This window comes from Ciconia boyciana, chromosome 19 (genome assembly GCF_034638445.1).
Source record: "Ciconia boyciana chromosome 19, ASM3463844v1, whole genome shotgun sequence".
Classification (NCBI taxonomy): domain Eukaryota; kingdom Metazoa; phylum Chordata; class Aves; order Ciconiiformes; family Ciconiidae; genus Ciconia; species Ciconia boyciana.
This window is the reverse complement of record NC_132952.1, coordinates 8,404,191-8,417,944: the sequence shown is the minus strand read 5'-3', so window position 1 is coordinate 8,417,944 and position 13,754 is coordinate 8,404,191. Positions and strand designations below refer to the sequence as shown.

The 13,754-nt window shown below is 42.1% G+C and overlaps 1 protein-coding gene across 5 annotated transcripts in view; it reads right to left on the bottom strand.

Moving 5' to 3' along the window:
* The window catches only part of ARHGEF16 (Rho guanine nucleotide exchange factor 16), a 368,918-nt gene that overhangs the window by 191,695 nt on the left and 163,469 nt on the right, over positions 1 to 13,754 (bottom strand). The window lies entirely within an intron of this gene.

Here is a 13,754-nt window from a genome sequence, read left to right as displayed (position 1 = left end):
TATGGGCACTAAGAGGATGGAGGGAGACCTGTGGGCTCTCCAAAAGCAAGTGCCTCTGGAGCGGGCGACCAAAGCCAGCTGCCAGCGCCACGGCTCGCCCTGCCGCCAGGCCGGCTCCGAGGAACGGTGGCAGGGTCAGGCCTGGTGACAGCTGCGCTGCCAGCATCCCCGTGTGACGCCGGCGGCTTCTTTCGCCTCACAAACACGAAGGCTCTCCCCTCCTGTAGCCGGGTGCTCAGCCAAGAACTTCACAGCACACCAGCAGCTGTCCCCAACGGCAGGGACCGACCGTGGGCTCGGGGCACGGGATGCTTCCGTACCTCAGCGCTGCCAGCAGCTGCGCAGGAAGCTCTTTAATTCCTCCTCCAACAGAGGTGTGGCGATACAAGTCGTTAAAACGCTGCCGAGTTCTACCTCAGATGAGATCTAGGTCAGCAGACATTCAGGGAGGTCAAGTACCTAAACTTTATATCACACTGGATAGCCCCATCAGGATAAACACACTCCACAAGGACTTGATCAAGCAGCCGAACTCCAAGTATTTAAGTAGTTTCACTGACCTCAGTGGGGATCTCGGATGTCTAAGGTTAAACGTATACTCAAGTGCTAGGGTGGGGTCAAGGTACTCAGGACTTCCAGGCCCAGGCGATGTATTTTGGCTACCACAGAAGGGCAGAGAAAAGCTCCAAGGAACAGAGACCAAAATGCAAGGCAACCCAAGATAAAATGAGAATGGCTGTACGTTGCAAAGGAACCTTACTTTAAAAAAAAAAAAAAAAAAAAAAAAAAGAAAGCCAAGGAGGCTCTGTTGGGTTTCAGCAGCTGAGGATTTGGCACAAAGTTCTTGGACCCCTTTGACCATGCCCAGGTGAGATCGACCAATTTACAAATTTCAAAAACATTGGCAAATATCTCCAAGCTCAGCTGTAATAACAACGTGTCACGTTTTAAATGGTAAGAATCCTAAACCATTCTGTATTTTACAACAGCTCTAATAGATACTGAAATTGTGGTTTAGAAAGTAGCTGAAAGCAAACAGGACCAAGAGGTGAATACCAGAGCAATAAAAATCCGTGTGTTCCTGCACTTGTGTGTCCACATACGCATGCTGAAATCTCACCCTGTATTACCGAAAGTTGAGTATCTGTCACGCACAGCCAGAAGCACGTGTCACCGAGCTGCTGGGGAACTGCTGACTGTTCTCAGGTGCAGAGCACTCACGGCTCCCGTTGCTTTCGTTGGGAACTGGCGACCCTCAAAAGCCTTTTGAGAATTAGGCCATGAAACTTTCAGAGCTGTAATATAAATATGCCTATGCTAAATGACTTAAAAGCCTTTATGGAACACTGCTGCTTCCAAATGAAGACACTTAACTATAATTATTATATGCAAAAAATCTTTAAATACAATTGGTTAAGTATGTGCATTCAGAGTGCATAATCCACCCGTTCAACATGACCATAAACGTAGAGGGGAAAAAAAATCAAAATGAAGTGCAAATTGGGCTGTGGTGTAGTCCTATATAAACAGGCTTAAGAGTCAGGAATTCCTGAGTCTGAATCTAAATGCCAACACAAGCTTCCTTTTGTTGGTTTGGATAGATCTGCGCTCAAGGGGCAAGTTCTGTTTCTCAAACTGTATTTATTTTTTTCTCCCTTCAATTCATAGCACATCCCAAATTTCAAAATTCTTAGAGAACAGAATTTCTGTAAAAAGTATCTCATATATATTCAAAACCGGTACTTCTACAGAAAAGCATCAGCGGCTGTTTATCTAACTGTTCATTCAGAATACTTCAAAATGGCTGATTTTTGACAAGGTGAAATATTTTTTCCGTTTCCTTCTATCACGGAACTTCTGGGGAAACAAACCCCGATTTCATGAAGAATTTTAGTTTTGACGGAACCATCTCCACACTCAAACTATCAGAACACTCACGAGTGGGAAAAGGTATTTTAGCAGTAGTGGGAGATTAGGAACCCTTTTTAGATGGTATTTTCCATCGTTCCTTTACACCGGACTTTAAAAGAGAAAGATGATTACGTCCAAAAAGCAACGGTACAGGACCAAGTTCTGCCACAGACTTTCTGCATTAGTTTGGACATGGCCCATAACCTGAATGAGCCTAAATTTCCTCTTTGCCCATCTCAGTAGAACCGGCTGACAGTTTGACGTCGGAACAGTTTCGGTATTTGGCGGGGTGTGGTGTGTACCGCGCGCGTGTAGGGGCAGAGGACAGAAACCAAAACCTCCTGCTGCCAAAGCACTGCCAGGGCTCTGGCAGAGCCTGCAGAAACTTTCCTGGGCAGGGGAGGAAACATCAAAATCCTTCTCCTGCATTCCCAGCTTGGAATGAAAACTGTCTGACAACACCTTTCTAGACGGATGGAAGTTCAACAGTCGGATCAGGTACGTTTGCATCCTGTAAGCTGTGAGGGGCCAAGGCTGTCCTGTGAGATCGCTCTCTGCAGCAAAAGGAGAACCTGACGACTGCAACACTGTGATGTAAATAGTACCTCCTAATTAAATGAGAAAGGGAGAAAGAGGGAAAGTAAGTACCAGATGCGATGTTTATTAATAAGAATAACAAAAGATACTTTGAAAATCTACTCATCGGGTAATTTTAGCTCAGGCTGGACTTCATCTTATGCGAATGCCTTAAGACTAAATATAGTGCTTGACGTGTACAGTGGGCTGCACTTTTGCAGTTAACACAGATGTTCTTAAATGTACTCAAAATTTACACCATATGCTTTTTCTATCAACTGATATGTTGATTTTAGCCAAAAGAAAGACAACATGTCAGCAGCAGCCACGTCAGAAAGACGTGTGTTTTAGGAACCGGGTTGGAGGTGTATCTCCTCCGCCTGCTGATGAATTTCACTGCATTTCATTTCCTGGATTCAGCGAACTGGTGGCAACAGAATCCTGACTTAGTTACATTAGTTAGGGATGTGCTATAATTTTTGCAAAGCCTCCTGAATGTATACTAAACATGTCAAGTAACACCATGTGATTCTTTTTGAAAAACAGTTTACAAGCTGGCATTCTCCAGCTGCAGTTAACCCTAATTTGATTACATTACCGAGACAGATCACAATGAGCTTATGTAAATAGTAATGTTATCCATTCATTCCATGAGCTCAGATAAACTGTCATTTAAAAAAAAAAAGGCAACACCAAAAACTTAAATAGGCACGGCTTGAGGCATTCAGCAAAACTGACGGCAAAGATGACAGACTAGAACCTGCCCCTGTTGTATCACTGTGAATTTTAATTTTTAAGAAGTATTTCCACATCTGCTCCAAGCTGGAAACAGAAGAGAATGCCCAATAATTCCACAGAAGTTGGTATGCAGATGACAGCACTTTTTTCAATAACTTGTTTCTTCATTATCATCTGATTCTTTAGTAAGACCTCAATGCATCCCCGTTGAAGTCAGTAAGACTTAAAGCTACGCAAGCACTCCAATGTTTCCATCGGTGCCCGGGTATCTGCTCTCGAAGCCCGCGCTTCCCGAGCTGTCCTGCTCTACGCCCGCTCTGCAGAGCCCCTGGCAGCCCCCGTCCCTGGCCAGCCCAGCTCAGCATGACGGGGACATCACTTTCAACTCTGGAACCCAGGCTGTGCCACCCACACTGACTTAAACCTGCCTCTTCTTCAGGGAACACCATGCAGCCGGATCATTAAAAAAACTATCTTGAAAACACTTATTTTGCCTTAAACTAGCTGAGGGGCTCTGATTCTCACTTGTGCACAAGTTCACATTAATGCTTCAGATGAAATCACAGGCTGTGTTCCTACTGTGCCTAATTCGCTGTTGTTAATAGGTAAGCTAGCCTGCTTGACTGAGACGCGATGACTATACTGTCTGCATGACCGCCCGCCTGGTACACACGTGAACAACGTGACACGCAGAGCAAACATTTTCTTCCAGCCAGCTCACGATGGGCTTTAAAAATGTCTCAGCTGTGCTACTGAGAAACATGCATACCAGCCCAGCAACTACACCAACCTGATCCTGCGCATCCTCATCCTGATCCGTATCTGCCACCTCCAGGACATGGTCTCTAAGGAGGTAAAACCATTTGACCAGCTGTGATACGCACCGGTTAAAACACAACTTCATATTGCCATGGAGCTACCTCTCCTGTCCAGCACACAGACAGCAGCTCAAGCACTCACAGGCTTCACCTACTTTCTGTACCTCTATTCCAGTTCGGCTCAGAACACTGTTATTAAGCTGCAAATCTTGTTCTTCGTAATTTCCATTAATTATTCCTTTAAAAGTTTTATCCTGCAAAGTCCTGAGAGTGCTGGTTCTGATCCAGTCAGGTATTTAAGTGAGTAGTATCAGTGAAATTAATAGAAACAGAAATGTTTGCATACAGAAGTGCTTTTCTGGAGGGAGGCCAGGAGCACAAAGCACCTTGCGGGATACAGCCCTCCAGCACAGAGCATCCAAACTCCTCTCAGGTATTCGGAGACATTCCCACCTCCCAATGCCCTGCGCTGTGCTGCAGCACCTCGGTCTCCGCAGCAGAACTGACTGTTCAGGACACTCCCCTTGCAGCACTTCCAGTGGAGGTTGGAGTTGGGATACGGGGGTTTTGGTATGAAAAAATGATTCTTCTTTTCAACTGTCTGCTAGTACGTGTTGGCTCACTTGGCTCTAACACGTACAGAGATTCTTTACAACTTTATGCCTGTCTCTATCTGGCCTCAGCAAATATCACAGTAACATTCTCACTCCCTGGTGCCCAAGGACAATTTTACAAAAAAAAAAAAAAAAGCACGTGAAGTATTTTTCATTGTTACTATTTGCCTGAGACATGAAAAGCCATTACTCATTGTATTGACAAATGCTGTTGCTGCAGCAGTAAAGAGCTCATCAACTCTGCCATTAACAGCTCTGTAGACTGCAAACAGCAAATGCACAAGCAGGAAAGGGTTCATTTATTTATTAACAATTTGCCAATTTTGAAGTGAAACCAAAAAGCTGATTTGTGCAAAATGTACCACTGTCACAACAGCTGTTGCTTTTCCAGTTCTCCTACCAAGTTTGGCATTATATATAAAAGTCTATAGCATATAGCCAGGTTATCAAAAACTCACTGCTGCTTTGCAGCAACTCCTTCTATCACATCGTCTAGATACATCAGTAACCAAATACCACAGAACTTCACAACAGCACACAGAACCAATACAAAATCTGTTGAACTACTTTGCAAACAATCATTACAAAAATACAAAAAATGAAACAGCAAACTTTGTAAGCTCTGAACTCTCCGGGGAAGAAAAATATCTACTTGAAAAGCCTACAAATTGAGGTGCAAAGACTGAGTTGCCTGAAGTTATATGGTAAATCAGTAGCAAAATTCTCAACCATTTGCCCTCACTAACAGACTATGGAGCCTCCCAATCGAATAAACTGGAATTAATAATAATCTGACCTATCATCACCAAAGCTATCAAGTCCTGAAATACAAATGGAACTATCAGTTCTCTTCTCTGCATGAATGTTATATGGATGGCCAAACAACGCTCCATGAGCTGCAACAGCTTGTGCAAAAAGCATTAAGGGTGTTAATCCAGTTCGTGATGTTATTTGAGTATTGGCAAGGAATGAGCTGGTTTAATATTAATTTTAATCCGGATGCTTTCTGTGTAAACATTTTCACCTGCAGTTTGCATATCTGTTTTTACTTTCCAGCACAAAGAGACACTCTTCATCTGAGCTTCCTGAAGTTCCTTAAACAATGTAATGATTAATGCCCATTTTTGATACTTGATGCTTTTATCTTCATAAATATAATATCACTTAGCTAGGAAAGCCTTGCCCAGGAATGCCTTTAAAACATGATCGTCCCAAGACCCCCCAAGGTGGACCTATGGAGAAGGTCAGAAATTATATATGCTGATGTAGGCCAAATGAGTTGATTAAAAAGCACTATAATGCTATTTGTGCATACAAGATTAACTCTGTTGGTAACAGACCTCGAAGGAATGTGGGTTCATGAGGACAGAAGAGCCATATGAGCACGGTATTAAAGAAAATACATATAAAATACACATAAACCTAATCTGGGATTGCCAGGTTTCCATTGTGTTTCTTTACTGTCATTCGCTTTTCCACTGGGAAGCTGTCCCATGGCTGCACAAACTGCTACAGAATAAGCCTATTCAAACCCTGCAGCTCCTTTGCAGTTGGGAGCAAGGAGGATGAGCAAGACAAGCTTTTGAAAACTGCAAATAGCATGGCATGGGCTCACCCTGGTGATGACTGGAAGCATGTTGTGAAACTTTGCATTCAGGAGCTGGAACAGTCCTTTAAAACACATCAGCTAACAACCCTACAATAGCTAAGTCACAGAGATGATGTTCTTTCATAGTAAAGCCAGAGGGGGAAGGAACCCACCGAAAACCATTTCAGAACTTAAGAATTTTTTCTATTAGCCGTATTTTTAAAATACAGGGATTTTATAGCACTTTCTGGCCACCAATACACCAAAATTTTGCATTTTCTAGAGTAAGTAAATTGGTGAAGCCCTATTAACTTGAGGAAATTTTCAATATCCTGCCTTGGGAATTTGAAACGAATGTGCCTGGAATTAAGAGGAAAGGGAGGAAAGCTCTTGTCTGAGAGGAAGAATTTCCTTTCCTGGCTGGTGAGTGAAGGAGGATGAACAGCACTACTCTGACTGGCAAGAAACAAGCCAACGGCTGAAAAGAGTATAAAGAATAAACCAACCATTCACTGCTAAGGGCAACCCCAGCACAATTGGGAACACTGTAGAGCAGCCAAACTGTGGTTTGTGGACCAGTAACAGTCTGCAAAGCCGTGGTATGCAATCCACAGACCATTTTATAACCATTTATTTTTCAGTTGAAAGTCTGAACAAAAAGGTGGTACAGTGCTGCGTGAAAAATGTTCAAAATTAGGAGGGATCCGTGGCCCAAAATTTCTGGTAATCTGCCGCAGGGAACACCTCTGCACTTGCTCATTCTTCATGTCCTGTATGGCTTTATAGAGGAATTTTTCCTGTTTGCCAACTTTCAGAAGAACAAAATCCAGTTTACAGAGGTGAATCATTACAGGTTATTCCAGAGGGTGTTCAAAAGAAAGGAACATCCAAAGTCATCTTTTAGTAAGAAATAGCACCTTCGTATCACACAAAACAAACTTCTGCGCATCCAGAAAGGTGCAGGAATTGTCAGGGGTAGTTAATGTTAAGAAGAATGAATGTCAAACATTAAGAATATGTTTAAGAACAAAGACTGCAAGAGCGAAAATAAACGTGCAATTTACATACATGGTATCGCAACTTCTGTATCCCTTTTTAAAGACATAACTCGTCCGTGACATTGTGATCAAGTTCAACTCCAAATACCAGGAAGTTAAACAGAATCTAATGGAGAGCATTTGTAATAACTTCAATAAGCTGAGGACTTGAGACTTTCAGCCAAGACAAATAAGAGAGGGTACTGATTAGTAAATGTCACCATTTCTCTTGCCAAGCACTCGGGGACTGGTGATAGGAGAGTATTAAATATAATCTCACAGTCTTTAGGGGCTCTTTGATTTTATATTGCATTCTTATCAGGTTCTTAAAGTCCAGTGTTAATGAGCATGAGAAATGCACTTAATAGTTTGGCAGTTTCGCTAAAAGAAAACGTATTTCATTCATTACATGTGTTCCTTGGATCCAAGTTAGAGATGCATTTCCCTTTTATATGGCAGCACATCTAACCTCGCTCTATGCTTTTTCTCCATTTCAGCAATCCAACATCACCTTTAGCAACTATCTATTTACTATTACTATTCGAAGAAAATAGGTTTTACCAACTACAGAGAATGAGATCTTTAAGGACCCTGGAGCGGAGACGAAACATTTACATACTAAGTGCACACCCACTGCCTCCCCCTTTTGCAACATACAGTGATTCTTGAAAGAAGAGTACGTCCCCATTCATAATGTAAGCCTGTAAGTCTTTTGTCTAGTATTTTGCTCACTTCTTGAAACACCTCCCAGAAAAGAAATATGTAACAGTACACATCAGAAAAAAGAGGTTTAGATTAATTATGATTTTATTTTTCAAATACCCTTACAAATATTATCTTGAACTGCCTTTTTCCTGAAGGGAAATTCCATTATAAAACTGAATTCTGAAAAGATGAAAGGGACACTTCTCTCTCTGTCTAGCGCTGAGCAGTGTGTACAGTCTAAGGATTAAAACAGAAGTTGTAAGTATTGGATTGTATCTGTATTTACTCAGTTTGTTCATCTTCAAACCTGGGAACATGCCTAGCAGACTTTTATGCTAAATAAAATATGAGATCCTCTGACACAATGTGCTTCTGAACTGCAAACCAGTTACATCTTCACTCTAACTGTAGAGAAAACAGTAGTAGAATGGAAGCTTAGGGTCATCAACTCTAAATTCTGTCTGCCACAGAACTACATAACACAATCACTTAATGTATCTAGAGCTATTTATTATCTGAGCAAAAAACCATCTTGCAGAGTGAAGTGTAATGTTTTCGTTAACAGATAAAGCTCTGCTGTTTGCAGCAATGTAAATGGATTGGACGGTTAGCTTTAGTCATATATGATCCATCTATCTTTTGTTCTCGACCCTTTTTAGTTATAAAAATGACCTTGATATTGACAGAATAATATAAATGAACTTCCTCTGTACTTCATATATTGATAACCTGTTTGTTAAGATGATCAGTAATAATCATAAGTAAATAAAGAGAGAACATACATCTTCTTGTAATGGCAATGCTGACATGCACTTGATCTGACGTATGGGGACCTCTGGGCTTCTGCTGAAGAGCTCATACTTCATATTAAATTGCAGCCTTTCCATCCAGGACACACACTGACATACAAATCTATATAAGGCAATGCACTCAAATCTTAGTATCTAATCATACCTGTTATGACTAGGACATCTCAGAAAACACCCTCAAAGGGAAGAAGTGTATTGAAACGGATTCAACAGATATACCATCTAGTCCCTAGAATAATTCATTATTCAAACACCAGTCATTTATGCCTCCCTTTGGGTGAGGTTCATACACAGCTCATCAACTGATTTGCCTCATTCTTGGTACCACTGGGGTGGCTTTCATTTCCAATTTCACCAGCAAGACTTTCAGAAACTCCCTGCCCTTCTCCGCTCAGCGGCAGAGGTTAAGTACCTTTAAACCTATATGGCAACATCAACCCTGTTTCTTTTTTCTTACAAAATCCCCTTCACCATAGACAAAGTCTTGCCATTGATGCTGAAACTGATTGGCACCAATATTGTAGGAAACGGGAAAGTCTCAGCATTTCAATCCCTCCATGCGTACAGTTGCCAAAGAGAAGGACTAGGATTAGATGTACCAAGGTAAAAAACTTTCTTCTTCAGGTCTCAAGATACGGAGCAGGGCCAGCTGGCTTTGGCTTCTCCCATCACCCACGCTGAATGATACAGCCTCTATCCTTATTTAAATGTAATAATTATACAGTTCAGAATCTGAGAAAGAACAGAGAAAAATGACCTCATTTCATTCTCTTCCTCACAGCTTAAAAACACACTGATAAGAATTATGAATTGTTTTACCGCATTTAAAGAGTATATAACGAATAAATTTCTTCATAGGCATGCTTGCCTGTCTTGGTTCAAAAGCCAAGTCTTTTCTCTGCCCAAGTAACACACAACTTTGCTGAGCTCATGGAAAGTGTTCTAGTTCCCCACATGCAAGCATGTCAAATCACAAGCACAAACATAAAAGCCAACTTGCAGTTCACTGCATACAGAATTTGCCAAAAATCCAGCTCAATAAACTGCATCTATATCTAGAGCTTATCCTCAGTTCCATCAAAATAATGGCTTTCAGTGTAACCACCGTAGTGCACCAAAGCTAAATAGCTAAGCTGTGACATGTAGATTTTTGATCATTAATCACACTTGAAGGAAAATAAAGCCAATATGCAACGTTCCCACCAATTTCAAAAGTCTAAAGTGGGAAATGCACTGTCTCATTTAGCAGCTTAGTTTTGCTGCTCACACTGTGAAAGGAACGAATGAAAACAGCAGCCTTCCTAATAGCTGGTACCGTCCAGGGGGAGCGTAGGCTGTCTGGGAATGTATCCCTGCCTGGCACTCAGACAGAAAGGATGGGATATGTCAATTTGATACCCATCAGCAGGATAACCTAACTGTCACTTTAACATGACAAGGTCATAGTCAGTCAGTGTGATGCAGTAAGAAAAATGGCCCATTAAAGCCGGAGAAGGACTGGAAGAGAAACATAAGGCTGATTATGAGATGTTCGAGTCCTGTTTATTTTAGTGGAAGATGCAGATATTCAGTGCTCCTTTGCAGGGACGATCTTCTCTGAAAGAAAAATAGGAAGATGGTGACTAGCGTAGCCACCGCGGGTGCCTGCCACAGAGAGCCCGAAGGAAGTTTACATCACTTAACTCTCACTTAATTTAGCAAAGTAAGTCTTTGATAAACCGAAGGTATGAAAAGCCTTGCACGGGCTCTAAACAGGAGGGGAATTTTCTGTACTAGTGTGTTTCTTTCGTGGTACGATCTGCGTTAACCACAAGGAACAGTTTCTGCTATGGTATGTGCCACTCTTTTGCCGCTTGTCCTCAAGACGCACCACCGCTCACATACGGAATAAGTACTTACTCTGAGTGGTAAGTTAACTTGGAGAGGAATTCCCTGTAGTAATGTTCTGTGCAAGGAAAGAGAACAATACAGGGACAGAAAAGGGCACTTTGTCTTCCTTTATTCGGAAGTAATATTAAGCAAATGATACTCCCTGTAAAGAAAAGTTAATATGGAATTATTCTGTGGACTAACTTCAGACATCAGCACAATCAGTTTCTTATTTAAAAAGCATACAGTGTTGTTTTATCTGAATTGATAGGGGGTGCCAGGTGAGCTCCCTTTTAAGAGCTGTAGAAACAATCTCAGACAGAACTGGATAATATTATGCTTGGAATGATAATATTGTGTTTGGAAAAGGTCAATATTTTATTTAATCAGCCAGACAGAGAGTGGGTGGCAATTTCAATGCATTTTCTTGAGACAGGAATTCAGGGAGTCCAAACGGAAATAAGTTTCTGTTTTTTTCTTGGGCTGCTGATGTCTTCCACAGGTAGGAATTTGTGTTTAGAGTGTTCGAGGGCATGATATAATAGGGCTGGGTACAGCTCAAGTGCTTCTTTGGAGGGAATGCCATCTTGAGTGTGTACAGCGTCACTTTGCATCTGGTTTGTAAACCAGCTACGTTTCAGGAATTGACAAATCAGAGAATTACAACTGCAAGCTAAAAAAAATTAAACCTAAGGTAACCTTTAATCTTTAGAGCATCTGTATAAACAATAAATACGAACCACTTCTCAAAATAAATCTATGACAGCGTATCATATGCTATGCTGTGTATCATGAGCTTAGCAGGAAGCATGCAGTTTTCACTTTCTCAGGTATACGAGACAGTTACTGAGACACAATACGTCATGGCTACAAGACTGTTAGTTGGTTTGGTCCCATTTCCAAAACTTCCTAAAACAAAGGTAGTAAAAAGAATTCAGAGTGAGAGAGAGAACTTTTACCCATGCAGATATCTGGCATTTGTCCCAAGTAAGCTTCTAGAAAGGATGGAACCTTAAGAGAAAACCCCTCAAAAGCCTCTCAAAGGCTTTTTAAGTAATTCCTGGGAGAGAAGACTAAAAACTCCTGGTTAGAAGTGGAAGGATGCACTGAGCCTCTCAAGAACTTCAAAGATGAGGGCATGTGAAGATTTGAGCTCATTAGGATCCCCTACACTATGGATACCACAAGCACCTCTTCCACTGAGTTCCAGGCAGTGTATTCTGGCCAGACAAGCTTCTGCACTCTCTACACAAGGTGGGAGACATCCATCTCAGAAGCTCAAATCTGCTGCTTTCTTCTTCCAATACAGCATCAGAGCAAGACACAGCTGAAAATCTCCCCCAGCCGTTGCCAGATGTAGCTCAATACCCCTCTCCACCACACACTGTACTGGAGACAAACTCTGGCCCTGGTCAAGCCGTCTTGTAATGTGGCATTATGGCTAAGATATAGAAGCTTTTGCTTAAGCTTCTGTCCCCACACTGAATCCCACAGGAAAAGCGCCGAGGATCTTTTTCTTTCCCTTCCTTCTGTTTCAGTTACGGTACCAGCTATAGCTGGCACCTACCTTTGCCTTTTCCAGTGAATCAAAGTGCAGAAAGGAGGCCTGAAGACTAGAACCGGCAATTGACTGTCGGCACAAGTGCCCTTCAGCGCCGAACTGTACTGAATGCTTTGTGCTCTGGTCTTACAGCAAATGGCAATCAGATATCTTTATTGTCTATGTTCCCCATCATATCTTTTTCTTTTCTCCAAACTGAACAGTTCTACACTTAGTCTTTTCCAGAGGGTCTTTCCACAGCATAGCTCATTCTTCTGCTCTGCCCTTGAACCTCCTTCTGCCAAAGTCTAATTTCGGGCACCACTCAGTCGGTTTTCCGGGCAATGGCATCCTCCCATCTGTTTATATAACAATTCTCTTTTCAATGTGACTTGAAAGAATGCGTTCTTTACACATTCTCACATTATATCTGCTTTTCCAGACAGCTGCTGAACTCACAGCAGAGAGTTTCAGGCATCGGGGGGGGGGGTGTTTTAAAAGTACATACAATAATAAAGCGATGAGATATGTGAAAACTGAGATGGACAGTCATACAACACAGCTTCAAAGTCTCACAAACCACAAAAACCACTGTACATTCTGTTTTCTACAGTGCTCTAATGCACCCCTGATTATCAAAAAGCTCCTTTTGAACATGAGGCTACAATTCTTTAATTTTTTTTGCTGCATTCCTTTTATCAGCTTTTCCAGATGAGCTGCTGGAGGTGTGAGGGCAACATACCCTGAACAGCAAGACCACAGTCCCAATGCGACAGAGAATCAAGAGTGATGACTGATTACTGGTAACACCACCAGTTACAACAGGCTCCACTGCAAGAGAAAGCCTACTGTACACTGAGCCTCCAGGAAACGTAGGGGGTTTAAAATGTGACCTCTCCTTTAAGCACCCAACTATCACTTCCTGCGTGAATTCTGGATTTGGGGTGATTGCAAGTGATAGGATCCAGAAAGTTAAGATCTGTCTCTGCAACTATACCAGGAGATCCTGCTGCACTGCTATAGAGGTATACAGATCCCCTGTGCTGCCTGGCACACAACTGGGATCCATCTGTCCGGTACAGGCGTACGTGTGCTGGAGCAAACGAGGTTTTCTCCTTCTTTAAGAACGCCAGAAGCACCTACCCTCTCCACCAGGACCACTTCTGGCCTCCAAGACCGAAATGGGCTTTTACTCCCCAAGAGAGAGGCAAGCCCTAATCTAGACAGAACACTGATTTAAAGAGCCAATGAATAACTAGAGAAATTAGCTTATAAATACAGCGAGCACATCATTTCCTGAGGTCGGAAAACTTGACCATGATCTGTCTGCTCGCATTTTCTTGATCAGACATCTCAGTAAAAAGACCTCACAGCCAGCCACTTCAAAAAGACACCTGCCAAAACGCTTCCCCCCACTTTGACTGCAAGCTTCAAGCAATGGCCCTAGCTATCAGGGTGTTTGCTCAGAAAATTCTGAAATCTCTGCAGAAGGCTTTCCTGAACTAAGCCAAAATGGCTAATAGATTTTTTTAAAAGTTCCATATGTTAT